The sequence below is a fragment of the Salmo trutta genome, chromosome 10 (assembly GCF_901001165.1).
Source record: "Salmo trutta chromosome 10, fSalTru1.1, whole genome shotgun sequence".
Taxonomy (NCBI): domain Eukaryota; kingdom Metazoa; phylum Chordata; class Actinopteri; order Salmoniformes; family Salmonidae; genus Salmo; species Salmo trutta.
The window spans coordinates 36,912,069-36,933,578 of record NC_042966.1 but is presented as its reverse complement, the minus strand read 5'-3'; the positions used below and the strand labels follow the sequence as shown (position 1 = coordinate 36,933,578).

General features: G+C 41.5%; 1 long non-coding RNA gene across 1 annotated transcript; it reads left to right on the top strand.

Moving 5' to 3' along the window:
• The first annotated feature begins 1,982 nt into the window (after positions 1 to 1,982).
• On the top strand, positions 1,983 to 20,060 carry LOC115201681 (uncharacterized). The gene is made up of 2 exons (XR_003879791.1): positions 1,983 to 2,088; positions 19,986 to 20,060. It is a non-coding gene; the product is annotated as an uncharacterized LOC115201681 (long non-coding RNA).
• Positions 20,061 to 21,510: the final 1,450 nt, after the last annotated feature.

Below are 21,510 nucleotides of genomic sequence, written 5' to 3'. Positions count from 1 at the left end.
CCCTCCCCTAACCCGGACGAAGCTGGGCACCCTCCCCTAACCCAGACGATGCTGGGTGCCCTCCCCTCCCCTAACCCGGACGATGCTGGGCACCCTCCCCTAACCCGGACGATGCTGGGTGCCCTCCCCTCCCCTAACCCAGACGATGCTGGGTGCCCTCCCCTCCCCTAACCCGGACGATGCTGGGCACCCTCCCCTAACCCGGACGATGCTGGGCACCCTCCCCTAACCCGGACGATGCTGGGCACCCTCCCCTCCCCTAACCCAGACGACACTGGGCACCCTCCCCTAACCCGGACGACGCTGGGCGCCATCCCCTCCCCTAACCCAGACGATGCTGGGCGCCCTCCCCTCCCCTAACCCAGACGATGCTGGGCGCCATCCCCTCCCCTAACCCGGACGACGCTGGGCGCCCTCCCCTCCCCTAACCCAGACGATGCTGGGCGCCCTCCCCTCCCCTAACCCGGACGACGCTGGGCGCCCCTCCCCTAACCCAGACGACGCTGGGTGCCCTCCCCTCCCCTAACCCAGACGAAGCTGGGCGCCCTCCCCTCCCCTAACCCAGACGACGCTGGGCGCCATCCCCTCCCCTAACCCGGACGACGCTGGGCGCCCTCCCCTCCCCTAACCCGGACGACGCTGGGCGCCCTCCCCTAACCCAGACGACGCTGGGTGCCCTCCCCTCCCCTAACCCAGACGACGCTGGGTGCCCTCCCCTCCCCTAACCCAGACGACGCTGGGCGCCCTCCCCTCCCCTAACCCGGACGACGCTGGGCGCCCTCCCCTAACCCAGACGACGCTGGGTGCCCTCCCCTCCCCTAACCCAGACGACGCTGGGCGCCCTCCCCTCCCCTAACCCAGACGACGCTGGGTGCCCTCCCCTCCCCTAACCCAGACGACGCTGGGCGCCCTCCCCTCCCCTAACCCGGACGACGCTGGGCGCCCTCCCCTCCCCTAACCCAGACGACGCTGGGTTAGGGTTATGCCAATATTCCCCTCTTTCTGTTCCTACTCTTTCTGCTTCATACACTCTGTTCTCGTGTCACAAGTCTAATTTCTTTCCCACTCACCTTTTTCATATACCTGTATCCCTCTTTCTTTCTCATCACTCTCTCTCTCAATTCAATTTAACTCTCTCTCTATATATACTCCCTCTGTCTATCTGACTGGTTTAACATTCCTCCATTCCACTATCAGAAGATAAAACACTCACTCCCTTTTCTCATGAATTGAAACGGGTAAAACAAATCACTGCAATCCCACACTCTCACCTTTACGATGTACATTTATAGCATGTCTATCCCACAGGGCTGTCTGTAACATTACTAAGAGATCTAGTCTCTGGACCCCAGAGGCTGGGCTGTCTGTAACATTTCTAAGAGATCTAGTCTCCGGACCCCAGAGGCTGGGCTGTCTGTAACGTTTCTAAGAGATCTAGTCTCCGGACACCAGAGGCTGGGCTGTCTGTAACGTTTCTAAGAGATCTAGTCTCCGGACCCCAGAGGCTGGGCTGTCTGTAACGTTTCTAAGAGATCTAGTCTCCGGACACCAGAGGCTGGGCTGTCTGTAACGTTTCTAAGAGATCTAGTCTCCGGACCCCAGAGGCTGGGCTGTCTGTAACGTTGCTAAGAGATCTAGTCTCCGGACACCAGAGGCTGGGCTGTCTGTAACGTTTCTAAGAGATCTAGTCTCCGGACACCAGTACGGTAGTGTCTCATGTTCACATTTTTTCTGTCTCGACACTAATTGTCTGTTATCAAAACTCTTAAGGGCTTTAATTTAATCAAACCTCATGTGCGGATGCTTCCTGTTTGGGGTTAGGTCCGTTAGAATAAACAATTCATTCATTATCAATTTGAATGTGAATGAATATCTGTTTTTTTTTGTCTAAAACAATAAACATCATGTCATTGATTAAAATGAATCCTGAACACACTTCACGTATGTAGCCTGAGATAAACTTTAAGACGATGGTGTGGTCTCTCTCCTCTAACCTCTCTCCCATACAGTTATGGGAGAGTCTATGCAACAGCGGACCCATATCACCACACGATTGGTCCAGCAGCCACGTACAGTGTGGGCACTATGGTGAGTCCTCTGTCCTCTTCTGTTACCATGACCACTGCTTACTAAAACGTAAAACACACTTAACACTGCATCCCACAGGGCTCCCTACTCCCTATGGGGACTTGGTCAAAGTGGTCCACTATATAGAGAAAAGGGAACCATGTAGGATGCAGTGTAATAGACCAAGCACTACAGAGAGTTTTGAAGATACATGTATCATGACTTGTATTTATATCATGTAATATATACTTATTATGTACGGATGCATATAAATGAAAGTAGAATGGACACTTGGGAGGAGAGTTGAAATGCTTTGATTTCATAGAAGCAGCTGACTCTGTCACTGTGTGAGTTTTTTATGGCATGTTTTCTATGTGAGGTTCAACAGCTGTTGCCACTTCGGTAAATGAACCAGAGATGTTGTTGCCTTATTCTCTAAGTCCCTTTTTCAATGTCATTGGCCTGAAGCTCTTAAAATCCCAATGAGACTGCTACGTCCTCCATAATGAGAGGATTCTCCTCAATTTACACAGGAGGAAATAGTTAATTGGTTAATGTTTGTTTTTAGCTAGCTTTTGCAGCTAACATCAAAGATGAAAAAAAAATAAACGAGAGCCCCCCCCCCGAAAAAAAAGAGACAAAAATAAATAACTATTTGTTTTCTTTCGCGGGTGTGAGTAGGGACTTCCTCCAAAGATTAACCACCATCAAGCTGGCGCAGTGGCGTGCCGTGAGAGATTAAAGAAAGAAAGAAAAATAGAGACAGACAAATGATCCCCATGGCACCCAGCTCCCTTTAGCTCTGTCGGAGAAGCTGATTTGTATAGAGTTCTTACCTTAGACAGATGTGCAGGGTGTTGTGTGCAGGCACGCGCGTGATACGTGTCGCAACCCCCCCCCCCCCCCCCATCGTGCAGCTGCTAGCTAAAAGCCTTCATTAATTATACAACCATTTGTTCTTCTTCATTTACTTAATTAAAACTGTGTTTCTCTATTCCCTTATTCATTCACTTATTTTTTCTCCTTCCAAATTGACCTCCCTTTTTCTTAGCTGCACGTACACATTACACATTACACATTACATTATATTACATTACATTACATTACATTACACATTACACATTACACATTACACATTACACATTACACATTATATTACATTACATTACATTACATTACATTACACATTACACATTACACATTATATTACATTACATTACATTACATTACACATTACACATTACACATTACACATTACACATTACATCACATTACATTACATTACACATTATATTACATTACATTACATTACATTACACATTACACATTACACATTACACATTATATTACATTACATTACATTACATTACACATTACACATTACACATTATATTACATTACATTACATTACACATTACATATTACACATTACACATTACACATTACACATTACATTACATTACACATTACACATTACACATTATATTACATTACACATTATGTTACATTACACATTACACATTACACATTATATTACATTACATTACATTACATTACACATTACACATTACACATTATATTACATTACATTACATTACATTACACATTACACATTACACATTACACATTATATTACATTACATTACATTACACATTACATATTACACATTACACATTACACATTACACATTACATTACATTACACATTACACATTACACATTATATTACATTACACATTATATTACATTACACATTACACATTACACATTATATTACATTACATTACATTACATTACACATTACACATTACACATTATATTACATTACATTACATTACACATTACATATTACACATTATATTACATTACATTACATTACATTACACATTACACATTACACATTACACATTATATTACATTACATTACATTACACATTACACATTACACATTATATTACATTACATTACATTACATTACACATTACACATTACACATTATATTACATTACATTACACATTACACATTACACATTATATTACATTACATTACATTACATTACACATTACACATTACACATTACACATTATATTACATTACATTACATTACACATTACATATTACACATTACACATTACATTACATTACACATTACACATTATATTACACATTACACATTACACATTACACATTATATTACATTACACATTACACATTACATTACATTACATTACATTACATTACACATTACACATTACACATTACATTATATTACATTACATTACATTACATTACATTACATTACACATTACACATTACATTATATTACATTACATTACATTACATTACATTACACATTACACATTACACATTACATTACATATTACACATTACACATTACATATTACATTACACATTACACATTACACATTACATTACATTACACATTACACATTACACATTACATATTACATTATATTACATTACACATTACACATTACACATTACATTATATTACATTACACATTACACATTACATATTACATTACACATTACATTATATTACATTACATTACATTACATTACACATTACACATTACACATTATATTACATTACATTACACATTACACATTACATATTACATTACACATTACACATTACATATTATATTACATTACATTACATTACACATTACATTACACATTACATATCACATTATATTACATTACACATTACACATTATATTACATTACATTACACATTACATTACACATTACATATTACATTATATTACATTATATTACATTACATTACACATTACATTACACATTACACATTACACATTACATATTACATTATATTACATTATATTACATTACATTACACATTACATTACACATTACATTACACATTACACATTACATATTATATTACATTACATTACACATTACATTATATTACATTACATATTACATTACACATTACATTAGACATTACATTATATTACATTACATTAGACATTACATTATATTACATTACATTACACATTACATTATATTACATTACACATTACATTACACATTACATTATATTACATTACACATTACATTATATTACATCACATTACACATTACATTACACATTACATTATATTACATTACATTACACATTACATTACACATTACATTACATATTATATTACATTACATTACACATTACATTACATATTACATTACACATTACACATTACATTATATTACATTACACATTACATTACCCATTACATATTATATTACATTACACATTACACATTACATTAGACATTACATATTATATTACATTACACATTACACATTACATTATATTACATTACATATTACATTACACATTACATTAGACATTACATTACACATTACATTACACATTCCATTATATTACATTACACATTACATTAGACATTATATTACATTACACATTACATTAGACATTATATTACACATTATATTACACAGAACACATTACATTACACATTATATTACATTACACATTACATTAGACATTATATTACACATTATATTACACATTACACATTACATTACACATTATATTACATTACACATTACATTATATTACATTACACATTATATTACACATTACACATTACATATTACATTACACATTACATTATATTACATTACACATTACACATTAAGCATTACATTATATTGCATTACATTACACATTACATTATATTACATTACACATTACATTATATTACATTACACATTACACATTAAGCATTACATTATATTACATTACATTACACATTACACATATTACATTACACTACACATTACATTATATTACATTACACATTACATTATATTACATTACACATTACACATTAAGCATTACATTATATTACATTACATTACACATTACACATATTACATTACACTACACATTACATTATATTACATTACACATTACATTACACATATTACATTACATTACACATTACACATATTATATTACATTACATTACACATTACATTACATTACATTACACATTACATTATATTACATTACACTTTACATTACACATTACACTGCACATTTCTAAACACAGTGAATTCAAAACAAAACAAACTTTTATCCATACACCACTACAATAAAAATGACAGTATATTTGGAGAAAGATTGAGGTGCTGAATAGGAATAGAAGAGGGTGAGGTAAAGTATCAATCTGGACCAAACACTAAGACCTAGATTTAGCGTTTACCATAAATGCAGCCTCCGTAAAAAGTGGAAACATTACACTGAACTTCCGCAATACGGATTGAATCGAGCCCTAAGGAAGAACAAGAAGTGACTAAATACACAAGATGGCAAAATGCCATCTTGTAGACCCACTGAACAAGCACGACCGCTTACTGAGAGAGAATGACAGGGAGAGAGAAATATTTAATTATATATAATGATGTTTGATGTACTAGGTCTGTACTAGGATACTTGGCTAACATGCTTGGGGCAGAGAGAGGGGTAGGGGGGCAGAGAGAGGGGTAGGGGGGCAGAGAGAGGGGTGGGGGGGACAGACAGAGGGGTATGGGGCAGAGAGAGTGGTAGGGGGGCAGAGAGAGGGGTAGGTGGGGACAGAGAGATGGGTGGGGAGGGCAGACAGAGGGGTGGAGGGGGACAGAAAGAGGGTGGAGGGGCAGAGAGAGGGGTGGAGGGGCAGAGAGATCGGGGGAAGAGAGAGTGGTGCAGGCTTGGTATAAATCGTGATCTGGACATGAAAGAGAATTAACTACTGTATATCTGATTCAATGACCTATTTAGAGTTTGTAGTTTCAATTGAAGACTGGAGTAAAACTTTTGAGAATTTAGTCACTGCTTAGTTTGAATCATACCACTAATCACTTCTCAAGTCCTTCCATTCCTTTCTCACAAACATAACAAAACATTCATACTGTACGCGTGCACACAAACACAGTCACTTCCAAGTCTCTGGTACCCATCTCCTCTAAATCTCCACCAGCACTCCAACCATTGCAACAAAATAAAAAAGGGAAGAAAGTTTTGAGGGAGAAAAAGAAGAAGCCAATATAGTATTATATTGCGGCGTTCACATGCCAGTCGGAATTAAGAAAATCGTACATTTCCGACTTACTAACAGGTTATATACATGCCACGTTTGACCAGTTAACAAGTCAGAAATGTCAGTTTCCTAATTCCGACTAGCACGTGAACGCGGCATATAACCCAAGCTTCCTATACTGAATACTGATTGGAGCTTTTTTCATCTTTGATGTTGCAGGCTAGCCTATACAGAGGAGGCTGCAGTCGCTTCACTCCGTACTAGAGCGAGAGAGAGGGACAAACGCCCCCCTCCTCCCTCCTTCCGCCCCCAGAAAAAAATAAAAAATACATCAAACTAAACACCTCCTTCCTCTTCAATGGAAAACTAAAACTAGAGCAAAACAACTCCAGGTCAACAAAACACATGACCCCCTTGTCAAGACTCTCAAGTTGATGTCTCCTGTTAAGAGTTTTATCTGACTATATGCATTGTCTGTCATCGATGTACTGTACCGATTTTGGAAATAACAATGCTCTTGTTTATTTCCTGTATTGATTTAAATGTATTGCTCTGGGTTGAGATTGGTGGTTTCTAGAATGTGAGAAAGAAGGTGGTGCTGTAGCGAAAGAAAGAAAGAAAGAAAGAGAGAAAGAAAGAAAAGTTGAGGGAATAGATCTCTCTTTTTCTCTTTCTCTCTCTCTCTTTCCAATAAAGCCAAATTATTGTCATTAATTTAACACATTTAATGATTAGAAATTATAATCTCGTAAAAAATTGTATTGTAATAGTTTGACAATAGGTTGATATTGTCTGTATAACGCCTGTATAATGGGAATCATACCGAGGGAATTTACCAACAGAAAAAAACAAAACGCTGCTACTTTATATCCCTCTGAGTTTATGTTATCAAACTAGGTTCCTGTGGAATGGGTCACTACTCTTAATGTTGCAATTAGTCATTTTCCCAATATACATTAAGAGTGCTAATGTTCAGCAATTCCCGTTGAAGCAACACATTTCAAACTGGGTTTTATTAAGTAAGTAAATGATACAGCCATTCAATTTGGCACCCTATTCTCTATGCAGTGCACTACTTTTCACCTGAGCCCATAAGGATCTGGTCAAAAGTAGTGCACTATTTAGGAAATAGGATGCTATTTGGGACGTAGCCCAAGAGTTTAGTTTGTAGACCTGAGAATTCGTAGGCTAATGACATAAACATAAACGCACTCAGCTAAAAGAGGTTGATCTGCGACAAAATGGCTGACAGGAAGTGATGTATCCTAGAATGATGTGCAGTAAGAAGAGAGGGGGAGAAGGAGAAGCTATGGCTGCCATTGCTGTATGGCAGCAGCAGTGTGCCAGAGCGAGAGCATTGATTGTGACACTGAGCCAAAAGCAGAAGGTATCCTGGTATCTCCACAGAACGGCTTTCTACAAAATAAGCAATAATACTGCAACATTACAACAGATGATATTTCACTGGTGAGCTTTTCTTTTTAGAAAGAGAGTCATTACATACAGTATCTTCAATTCATATTCATTATATTATTTTGCCAAACTGAACTATATCTTAGAATAAGTAACACTATTCAACAAAGAGCATGTTGAAGGTTACTTGTGCTGTTATTCAAATGGTACATATAAGATTTAAGAGAAAGGCTAATGTTTTTTTACTGCACAGGGAGAAGGGGATACCTGGTCAGTTGTACAACTGAAAGCATTCATCCAAGATGTGTCTTTTGCATTTAACCCAAACCCTCTGAATCAGAGTGGTGCGGGGGCTGCTTTTATTGACATCCACGGTGTCCAGGGAGAAGTTGGGGGTTAACTGCCTTGCTCAAAGGCAGAAGGGCACATTTTTCACCTTGCTGGCTAGAGGATTTGAACCAGTGACCTTTTGGTTACTGACCCAACTCTCTTAACCTCTAGGCTACCTGCCGCCCTACAAGCTTGTAAAATATGAAAGAGAGAAGGGCACATGTTGATTAGGCCAGTGAGTTGTTACCTTACATGGTAGAATGCTGTGTTCCAGTCCCAGACACTGTCCCACCCTGAGACCTAGGGTGTGTCCCAAGTGGCAGTATTGCACCACTCTTGACCAGAGCATTTTGACTCTAGAGGCTCTGGTCAAAAGTAGTGGACTATAAAGGGAATATGGTGCCATTAGGGAAACATCCCTCAGGTGCAGAGGTGGGAGGGCGGAGAGAAGCTCTTAGATTTGTGATTGACATTAGGAAGGATGTTAGGACTCCCACAGGAGAAGATGTTCAGTGTTACTGAGTCTTAAAGACATCTTTCCATCACTTTAAGAATGTGTTCTTCTCTTTCATTTCTCTGAGATTGACTCTCTCTGTCTGCAACGGACACTCCCTCAAGGTAACTCCACACACACTTCCCCCCCCCACAGGCCCTGCAGTGTTTAAATAAGTCCAGTCACTGGTGAGAGAGAGAGGGAGAAAGAGGGAGGGAGGAAGAGAGAGAGAGAGAGAGAGAGAGAGAGAGAGCGAGAGAGCGTGAGAGAGAGAGAGAGAGAGAGAGCAGGTAATTGTGAGAATGGTGAGGGAGGTGAACCAATAACCTTGTTGTGAAATAGGATCTCTTCGTCCCACAACCTCTTACAACGCTGGTTATTCCCCTCGTCTAGGAGGACACACACACACACCCACACAAACACACACACCTGCACACTTATACAGACAAACAGACACTCTCATCCACACACACACACGTGCGCAGTGTAATGGGATGGTATAGAGGGGAGTCAGTTGTGGTGGGTGTCGAGGGAAGAAGACTGTGTAGAGGAGAGTAACAGATTAGAGACAACAGAGCTCAGTCAATAAGCACTGATCTCATTGGAAGATACACCAGACTGGCTACACACACACACACACACACACACACACATGCACGTAGATACACACACACACCTCTTTTGTCCAATGCCATGGCTGTTGTGTCCATTACTGCAGATTCTCTATTGTTCCAACGAGGAGGAGGCCATTGGGAAATATGGATTGGATAAACTCTCTCCTCCCTCACCTCTCTCTTCATCCTCTACGTCTAGGGGTTGTCTCATAACCTCCCATGTCCTTGGGCTTCTGCTAAATGTCAAACTTAAGAACCTCGTTCACGGCTCGTACACCACTTCCTCACGCCTAGTGGTTAGAGCGTTGGGCCAGTAACCGAAAGGTTGCTGGGGTCGAATCCCCGAGCTGACATGGTAAAAACGTGTCGTTCTGCCCCTGAACAAGCCAGTTAACCCACTGTTCCCCGGGCTCCGTAGACGTGGATGTTGATTATGGCAGCCCCCCCCCCTCACTCTGATTCAGAGTGACACATTTCAGTTGAATGTATTCAGTTGTACAACTGACTAGGTACCCCCCTTTCCCTTTACAACTGACTAGGTATCCCCCCTTTCCGTATACAACTGACTAGGTATCCCCCCTTTCCCTTTACAACTGACTAGGTATCCCCCCTTTCCGTATACAACTGACTAGGTATCCCCCCTTTCCCTTTACAACTGACTAGGTATCCCCCTGTACAACTGACTAGGTATCCCCTTTACAACTGACTAGGTATCCCCCTTTCCCTTTACAACTGACTAGGTATCCCCCCTTTCCCTTTACAACTGACTAGGTATCCCCCCTTTCCCTTTACAACTGACTAGGTATCCCCCCTTTATGTTTACAACTGACTAGGTATCCCCCTTTCCCTTTACAACTGACTAGGTATCCCCCTTTCCCTTTACAACTGACTAGGTATCCCCCTTTCCCTTTACAACTGACTAGGTATCCCCCCTTTCCGTATACAACTGACTAGGTATCCCCCCTTTCCCTTTACAACTGACTAGGTATCCCCCCTTTCCCTTTACAACTGACTAGGTATCCCCCCTTTCCCTATACAACTGACTAGGTATCCCCCTTTCCCTTTACAACTGACTAGGTATCCCCCCTTTCCCTTTACAACTGACTAGGTATCCCCCTTTACAACTGACTAGGTATCCCCCTTTCCCTTTACAACTGACTTGGTATCCCCCCCTTTCCCTTTACAACTGACTAGGTATCCCCCCTTTCCCTTTACAACTGACTAGGTATCCCCCTTTACAACTGACTAGGTATCCCCCTTTCCCTTTACAACTGACTTGGTATCCCCCTTTACAACTGACTTGGTATCCCCCTTTACAACTGACTAGGTATCCCCCCTTTCCCTATACAACTGACTAGGTATCCCCCCTTTCCCTTTACAACTGACTAGGTATCCCCCTTTCCCTTTAGAACTGACTAGGTATCCCCCTTTCCCTTTCCAACTGACTAGGTATTCCCCTTTACAACTGACTAGGTATCCCCCCTTTCCCTATACAACTGACTAGGTATCCCCCCTTTCCCTTTACAACTGACTTGGTATCCCCCCTTTCCCTTTACAACTGACTAGGTATCCCCCTTTACAACTGACTAGGTATCCCCCTTTCCCTTTACAACTGACTTGGTATCCCCCCTTTCCCTTTACAACTGACTAGGTATCCCCCTTTCCCTTTACAACTGACTAGGTATCCCCCCTTTCCCTTTACAACTGACTAGGTATCCCCCCTTTCCCTTTACAACTGACTAGGTATCCCCCTTTACAACTGACTAGGTATCCCCCCTTTCCCTTTACAACTGACTAGGTATCCCCCTTTACAACTGACTAGGTATCCCCCTTTCCCTTTACAACTGACTAGGTATCCCCCCTTTCCCTTTACAACTGACTAGGTATCCCCCTTTACAACTGACTAGGTATCCCCCTTTCCCTTTACAACTGACTAGGTATCCCCCCTTCCCTTTACAACTGACTAGGTATCCCCCCTTCCCTTTACAACTGACTAGGTATCCCCCTTTCCAACTGACTAGGTATCCCCCTTTCCCTCTACAACTGACTAGGTATCCCCCTTTCCAACTGACTAGGTATCCCCCTTTCCCTCTACAACTGACTAGGTATCCCCCTTTCCCTTTAACTAGGTTGAACTAGTAGTGTTTCTTTATGTGTCATTCTACTCCTTCATTCATAAACATGTGTCTGACTGGCTTTTGTGTCCGTCACCCAATTTATCTTCGATCCTCAATGTTTGTAACCAGAGCCATATATTTAGAAGATATGTAAACAAATTTAAATATATGACATTGACTGTTCCCATCCTAATGCCTGCTCAATGGCCTAGCTATTGTTTGACTGTTCCCATCCTAATGCCTGCTCAATGGCCTAGCTATTGTTTGACTGTTCCCATCCTAAGGCCTGCTCAATGGCCTAGCTATTGTTTGACTGTTCCCATCCTAATGCCTGCTCAATGGCCTAGCTATTGTTTGACTGTTCCCATCCTAATGCCTGCTCAATGGCCTAGCTATTGTTTGACTGTTCCCATCCTAATGCCTGCTCAATGGCCTAGCTATTGTTTGACTGTTCCCATCCTAATGCCTGCTCAATGGCCTAGCTATTGTTTGACTGTTCCCGTCCTACACTCTAACCCTGGCAGTGTTTCATGACAAAACGTCTTTGACCAGCTCGGCTCACGCGCCAAATATATCCAGCCCAAACAAAATCTTACACATCCACCTTAAATATATCAGTATTCATATTATACAACATATTCTTATCGTCAAACGTATCCGTCTACATGACTGTCAATAGACCTTTGACCTCACAAAGTAAAAACAGCTGTTCTGTGGTAGAAGGATATCAACTCTGCTGCTGTTCTGATTTCTTTATGTAAATAATTCTCTCGTGTTGCATATGTTGACTTTTATTATGAATAATCTTAGTATTACTATATATTTCATTCCTTATATATCTTCCTCTTGGCACTTTACTAAATTCTTCCCGAAATGACTCTTGTTTTCCTTGTTTTTTGTATTTTTACACAATGTTATTTTTTCCCTATAATCATTTACATACAGTACTTGTGTGTTATTATAGAATTGTAAGTGTTACAGCATAGTATTGATTAGTATATCAAATGGATTATAGTGATATTATCTATTATTATTAGATTGAGAAAATCGAGAAAAAGTTTTAAAAAATAAAACAAAATGTTATTCCTTTCACAAACATGTATCATGATCTATATGGGTCAAACAGTGGGTTAAACAGTGGGTTAAACAGTGGGTCAAACAGTGGGTCAAACAGTGGGTCGAACAGTGGGTTAAACAGTGGGTCGAACAGTGGGTCGAACAGTGGGTCGAACAGTGGGTCGAACAGTGGGTCGAACAGTGGGTCGAACAGTGGGTCGAACAGTGGGTCGAACAGTGGGTCGAACAGTGGGTCGAACAGTGGGTCGAACAGTGGGTCAAACAGTGGGTCAAACAGTGGGTCAAACAGTGGGTCAAACAGTGGGTCAAACAGTGGGTTAAACAGTGGGTTAAACAGTGGGTCAAACAGTGGGTTAAACAGTGGGTTAAACAGTGGGTCAAACAGCGGGTCAAACAGCGGGTCAAACAGCGGGTCAAACAGCGGGTCAAACAGCGGGTCAAACAGCGGGTTAAACAGCGGGTTAAACAGTGGGTCAAACAGCGGGTTAAACAGTGGGTCAAACAGTGGGTCAAACAGTGGGTTAAACAGTGGGTTAAACAGTGGTGACATTTTATGACTTTAAAAAAAGATTTTAACTTCATTGTTGGAATACTGAAGGGGAGAGACAGAGTGCTGGCACCATATGGGCCCTGGTCTAAAGTAGTGCACCCTATTCCCTATGGGCCCTGGTCTAAAGTAGTGCACCCTATTCCCTATGGGCCCTGGTCTAAAGTAGTGCACCCTATTCCCTATGGGCCCTGGTCTAAAGTAGTGCACCCTATTCCCTATGGGCCCTGGTCTAAAGTAGTGCACCCTATTCCCTATGGGCCCTGGTCTAAAGTAGTGCACCCTATTCCCTATGGGCCCTGGTCTAAAGTAGTGCACCCTATTCCCTATGGGCCCTGGTCTAAAGTAGTGCACTATGTAGGGAAAAGGTGCCGGTGTAGACGCAACTATGGCTTATCTTGTCATTCTTTGTGACTTTGGTCAGATGACCATGTGAAGTGTATGTGTATGTGTGTATACACTGTGTCCAAATAACCTAGAGGAGGAGAACGTCTCTGACAAATTGTTTTATTTTGATGTTGTTTTGCATTTTTGTTGCTTTTTGTTATATTTCTGTTTTGAAGTAGACAAGCCCAATTTTAAACGACTCTAGCTCTGTTTCCCTTTACGATGCTCCTAAAACTCAAAGAGCGCTTGGAGGAAAAAGCATTCTGGGTAGTATGACTGCAGAGGCTAGATAGGGAAGGATGTTGGTTGATAAAACCTATTCTTTTCTCCTTTCTTCCCATCACTCCATCTGCCCCTTCATTTCCCCATCACTCCGTCTGCACCTTCATTTCCCCATCACTCCGTCTGCACCTTCATTTCCCCATCACTCCATCTGCACCTTCATTTCCCCCATCATTCCGTCTGCCCCTTCATTTCCCCATCCCTCCGTCTGCACCTTCATTTCCCCATCACTCCGTCTGCACCTCCATTTCCCCATCACTCCGTCTGCACCTCCATTTCCCCATCACTCCGTCTGCACCTCCATTTCCCCATCACTCCGTCTGCACCTCCATTTCCCCATCACTCCGTCTGCACCTCCATTTCCCCATCACTCCGTCTGCACCTTCATTTCCCCATCACTCCGTCTGCACCTCCATTTCCCCATCACTCCGTCTGCACCTTCGTTTCGGGTGAACGGAGAGAAGTCGGTCCTGAAAAGCATGTTTTCTTTAGTTTATGAAAACCAAAATACATTTAGAAAAATTTGTAGCAAATAAAACATTTATTCTCCTAAATATGATTTACATTTTTCACAAATATTCCCAGTTATTAATTTTTTTTTTTTTTAAACTTTTTCGTACAACTACAAATATCTACTATTGATAGCTGCCATTAAATGAAAGCGATTCAGTGTATTTATTTTCAAATGAATCACTCCTCTCCTCCTAGAGCTGTTGTTCCTAATACCCAGTCAGTGCTGAGTGGAGACATGGAGACATGTTTTATTGAGAGTAGAGCAGAGCTGAGTCGGTCCACTGGCCAGATTGCTCTAACTGAATATTACTGCCTTACGGCCGATTGACGTGATGAAAGTCCCAGTCTCGCACGACTGCGTAGGTGGCCATTAAATGATTGCCACTTTAATTGGCTCTGTTAATGCAGTCATTTGTAAGATGGCACCATGGGCCACGAGCCAACCACAAAATGGCTGCCATCGGCTCTCTCAGCTAGTCTCTCCCTCTTCCCCCACAATCCATTTATTCATACTTTATTGCCATTCCGCTGGACCCAAGTCAATTTCCATAGCCCATACACCACCATCAGCCCACACTCATGTTTATATAACTCTCGCTGGCTGGGAAGTTTGTCTGCTTGATAAATCAAAGTTATCTCTCCCATGTAAAGTAACAGAGACATATTTTCTCAATGGAATACCAGGTGACAGTGTTGTGGTAGATGTTCTGAAACGAGCCACAGTCCTATAGCCAAGTGAGATCCAGTTCATGGCCCACAAATTATTCAGAAACTCGACTATAGGAATCACATTGTCATAACCATTGAAAAAAAAGCCAAACTTGAGGTGCAGTTGTGACATAGGAAGAGAAATCTGCTATTTCTGTTGTGCTTTTTTTGTGTGTGTTGATTCATTCGACATTTTTCATTGTGTGTCGCTAACAGAGAACGGAGTCGTTTAAATGTGTGTTTTGTGCAACTTTGTTCTGCCATTTTACATTTCTTAAAAAATATTTTATAAAAACAAACAAGCAAAAAAAAAAATCCTCAAATTACTGTATTTATGTGCACATGTATTGCAAACTCTCTTTTGTATGTGTACTGTACGTCTTCTCCCCTGTCAAGTGGTCATCATCACAATGTATTTACTGTGTTATTACTGTATGTCTTGTGTGTTATTACATTTTGAGTTTTTTCAGATATGCTCAGAAACGTTCCTGTAACAGGCTACACTACTGTATCATTACTTGGTACTGTATGCCACTGTTGCTCTGCCTCTGAACAGAAGAGAAATGTTCTCGTTAATGTAGGCCCGATATGAAGGGAGACACTGATTTATCAAAGTCAATATGAAGCAAAAGTATATATCCTATTTAAGTGTTGATCCTCAAACTCAATATACTTTGTCTTTAAACAACTCAGGCTTCACGCTTGTCTATTCTTTCAAGGATGCTTATTCAATTACACAAAGAAAGGTAACGCAAGGTGACTCTGCTTTGCTGTTTTAAACATGACAGATGATCCAGCCCACACGATCAACTCTACTCACTTCTTTCTCCCTCTTCCCTGTCCCTCTCTCTTTCCCTACTGTCCCTCTGTCTCTCTCTCTCTGTCCCTCTCTCTTTCTCTACTGTCCCCCTCTCTCTCTCTCTCTCTCTCTCTCTCTCTCTCTCTCTCTCTGTCCCCCTCTGCCCTCCCCTCTCTCTGTCTCTCTCTGTATCTCTCTGTCCCCCTCTGCCCCCCCCCCTCTCTCTCTATGTCTCTGTTTGTCTGTCTGTCTCTTGCTCTCATTCTCTCAATTTTCAATTTCAATTCAAGGGGCTTTTTTGGCATGGGAAACATATGTTTACATTGCCAAAGCAAGTGAAATAGATAAGAAACAAAAGTGAAATAAAAAGTGAACAGTAAACGTTACACTAACAAAACTTCCAAAAGAATAAAGATGATGTCATATTATGTCTATATACAGTGTTGTAACGATGTGCAAAGGGTTAAAGTGCACAAGGGAAAATAAATAAATATAAATATAGGTTGTATTTACAACAGGTCACAAATCTTGCTACTGTGATGGCACACTGTTGTATTTCACCCAAAAGATATGGGAGTTATTAGATTTGTTTTCACATTCTTTGTGGATCTGTGTAATCTGAGGGAAATATGTGTCTCTAATATGGTCATACATTGGGCAGGAGGTTAAGAAGTGCTTCTCAGTTTCCACCTCATTTTGTGGGTAGTGTGCACAAAGCCTGTCTTCTCTTGAGAGCCATGTCTGCCTACGGCGGCTTTCTCAATAGCAAGGCTATCCTCACTGAATCTGTACATAGTCAAAGCTTAATTTCGGGTCAGTAATGGTGGTCAGGTATACTGCCACTGTGTACTCTCTGTTTAGGGCCAAATAGCAATCTAGTTTGCTCTATTTTTTGTTAATTCTTTCCAATGCGTCAAGTAATCTTCTTTTAGTTTTCTCATGATTTGGTTGGGTCTAATTGTGTTGCTGTCCTGGGGCTCTGTGGGGTCTGTTTGTGTTTGTGAACAGAGCCCCAGGACCAGCTTGCTTAGGGGGCTCTTCTCCAAGTTCATTTTTCTGTAGGTGCTTGTAGAATTTAACGTTTCTTTTCTGGATTTTGATAATTAGCGGGTATCGGCCTAATTCTGCTCTGCATGCATTATTTGGTGTTCTACGTTGTAGAGAGAGGATATTTTTTCAGAATTCTGCATGTAGTCTTAATTTGGTGTTTGCCCCATTTTGTGAATTATCTCTCTCACTCGCTGTCTGTCTGTCTGTCTGTCTGTCTGTCTGTCTGTCTGTCTGTCTGTCTGTCTGTCTGTCTGTCTGTCTGTCTGTCTGTCTGTCTCTCCCTCTTTCTCTCTGTCTCTCTCCCTCCCTCTCTCTCTCGCTCTCTTTCTCTTTGTCTCTCTCTCGCTCTCTTTCTCTCTCTCTCTCTCTCTTTATCTCTCTCTCTCTTTCTCTCTCTCTCTGTCTCTCTCTCGCACTCTCTCTCTCGCTCTCTGTCTCTCTCTCGCTCTCTTTCTCTCTCTCTCTCGCACTCTCGCTCTCTCGCTCTCTCTCTTTCTCTCTATCGCTCTCTTTGTCTCTCTCACTCTCTTTCTCTCTCTCTCTGTCTCTCTTGCACTCTCTTTTCCTCTTTCTCTGTCCATCTCAATCTCTGTTCCTCTATCTTTCTCCATCTATCACTCTCTCTCTCTTTCTTTGAGGAAGTCTTTGCTAAAGCACACACACAAGGGCAGGTGGAGGGAGCTGAGGGGGGGCTGGGGGTGGGGGGGCTGGGGGTGGGGGGGCTGGGGGTGGGGGGGCTGCGGTGGAGAGGCTTCTCAACCCATTAACTTCTCCGGGAGTTATTTGCCCGAGGTGATTAATATGTTGTCACCTCCGCTCTCCGAGAGAGGGAGCGAGAGGGGGGGAGAAAGAGGGGGGAGAGAGAGAGAGAGCTTTCACCACACTGACGACCAGAGGGATTCACACTGCTGTTGTTCTTCTTCTTTCTGTTCTTATTCTTCTAACTTTCTCCCTCCCCCTTGTCCCTTCCTCCCTCTGCGGAAGGCTGACTGTATTTCTGTGTTTGTTTGTGGAGCAGGGCTTTTAAGGCCCTCCCGCGTGAGGCCAGGGGGGGGCGGCTGATACAGGAGACGAGAGGGAAGCGTTATTGGGGCTGATTGGTGAAGCCAGGGCACAGCTGTGCTGGTTTCTGGGTTCCTCTCTCCGGAGGACCACGAGGAACAGGGGGAGGAGGGGGGAGGAGGGGGTGAGGGACTTCAAAGTACTGCTGAAATTAAAGTCGGCCTCTGTGCTCTCCCTCTGAAGATTGACGCGCCCGACACTCATCTCCCTGAATTAAAGAGGTTCTGTCGAGACAAGAACCCCCAGGACTCTCTCCTTGTCCTCTCCTCTCTCCCCCTCTTCTCATCCTCTCCTCTCTCCCCCTCTTCTCCTCACCTCCTCCTCTCGTCTCCCGGATTTGAACTGTATCTGAGTCCCGGTCATGTAGCCTGTCAACAGAATCCACGCTGTATCGCAGAATTCTCTCCCTCTGCAGGGATTATCCCCTTCTCTCTCCCCCTCTCTTTCTTTCTTTCTGTCTGCCTCTTTCTTTCTTTCTCTCTCTCTCTCTCTCTCACTTTCTCTTTGTCACATTCTCTCTCACGATCTTTCTGTCTTTCTATCCCTCTCTCTTTCACTCTCACGATCTTTCTGTCTTTCTATCCCTCTCTCTTTCTCTCTCACGATCTTTCTGTCTTTCTATCCCTCTCTCTTTCTCTCTCACGATCTTTCTGTCTTTCTATCCCTCTCTCTTTCTCTTTCAGCTGCTGAACTATAAAACTGTATTTTGTGACAGCACTTTGCATGACCTATCTGTAACCTAGAACCTATATACTGTAGTATTATTAGCCATAGGGAAAAACCTGTTTAATTACAATGTGATTACCATGTAATTACCTGCTATGTAAGTACAGGCAATTAAAAGGCACTTACCACTGTTAATTCATTTAATGGTACGAAAATACAAGGAAATGTTAGCATAAAAGTGGTAGTTGCTCCATAACTGTGTTTACTAACTTCTAGCCTGTTACAGGGTAATGACATGTTATTCCACTGTTAGTTACCCACTATGTAATGTTAAAGTGTATCTTTTCTATTCACAGTCTCAACTCGTGATCTCAGCGTCAATGTTATTACATTTAAACTAGTTCAAATGTTACTGATTTGAATTGTTTTATACTTTATATATATTTTTTTATTATAAGTTGTATTGTTTTTTAAAATTTGAATTAAACATTTTGGTTGTATATATTGATTATGACATTTTATGCAGATTTATCACTATACTTTAGAAATATATTCAAAGTCCCATGATTTTATATATGGATTATGACAGTGTATGCATATAGCTGTCACTAAACTTTAGAAATGTATTCAATGTCCCATGTGCTCCTACTAGGAATGTATTATATGAAAAAGTATTTTGTTGAAAAAAATATACAATATCAAAATATATATGATGAAAAAAAAAACATCCATTGCTATTGACCTGTTTGTGTTTCTATTCTAGTAAATAAAAGAAAGACTAGTAGGATCACAACATGGAAGAAGAAAGAACACACAAAAAAACCATAAAGGAAACCAACAAAAAATGTAAAAAGAGAGGCCATTGTCAGGACCCCTTCTATCAAGGTCTACAGGGGAGAATGGATGGAAGATGTTTTGGCCTAGCACCATAGCAATGGCCTAAACCAGTACACCTCCAGTTTTAGGGACAGAGCGACACATAGCTTACCCTGGGACAAGCCTTGCTGGGCGGAAGAGACCAAGAGAGGTCATCCTAAAACAATTGTATTTTTCTAAACTTTTTTAAGTTTATGATTTCCAGAAACGAAAGAATGTATATATATTATATGTAATGTATATGTATGTTTTAAAAAAATTCAACAAAAAAACTGAGATGTATAATGTGGCAGTTTGGAAGAAAGGGGGGGTGAGTGATGACATCCTTGCCCCCCCCTTCCCACTGCGGACCGGGGGGGGGGGGTGGGAGGGCAGGCTGATGTGCCAGTGGGGGCCAAGACGCTGGTGGTGAGGGGTTGCTTGTCCGCCTGACATGACTCTTATTTGGTCGTCATGGTAATGCCACAGTAACGCTGCGGTAATGCCATAGCAACGACACCAAATGGCAGGCGAATGAGAGCTAGGCTGCATCTTCCACAAATGTCCTTGGTTCACTGTTTGAAAGGTGATAACGTGCGACATTACATACAAACTCTGACCCATTTGGGCCACGTTTACAGGTCAACCTCGCTCGGCAGTCAACAATCTTTGACTATTTAGAATGAATTACTTCCTGTGGGTCATGTGAAAACAACAAGTGATGTCATATAAAGGGGGACAGTTAAACTCTAGTGTAGAGCTTCCTTCCACTTGAAAAACAGCTCCTCTACAGGTTACGCTTCCAGTCCACTTTGTATCTCTGTAGCTTGAACTAAAAGACCCCCTGAATGCTCCAATATCAAAGCCAAGGAAGAAGAAGAAGGTTTTTAGCAGAGAGGAAGCAGAGAAGCCTGTATAAAGTCAGGGAACACCCACTGTATTGCATTTACAGATGGAGGATCTTAATTTGAGCCAGTCTCCTACAGCAGGAAAATAATCATACAGCAACAGGACATTTTAATTATAATGTGGATTATAATGAATGGAGATTTTTGTGGCGTCTGAAAAAATTTCGTAAGGGAAAATCAAGTGTGAAATTTCAAAGTGGAAATACACTACAAGTACAAAATACACTACAAGTTTTAAATGTCCTGCATTGCAGAAATATTTTCCTGCAACAGGGTAATCAAATGAAGATCCTACATACAGTATGTAGATGTCCAGGGAGCATGTCTGCTGTCGGCCACAACAGCGCCTCCAAACCCCAGCGTTGCTACCAAAACATGTTGTTGTGGTGTTGTGGTTGAGGTGGCTGTGATGTGTAGTAAACAAACAGCTTCTTTTGTACATTGTGTCGGGGTGAGGGTTGTGGGCGGGTTGGATATGTAGCTATAAATTACAAACATGGGAGCTGTCTACACCCCATCGACGTA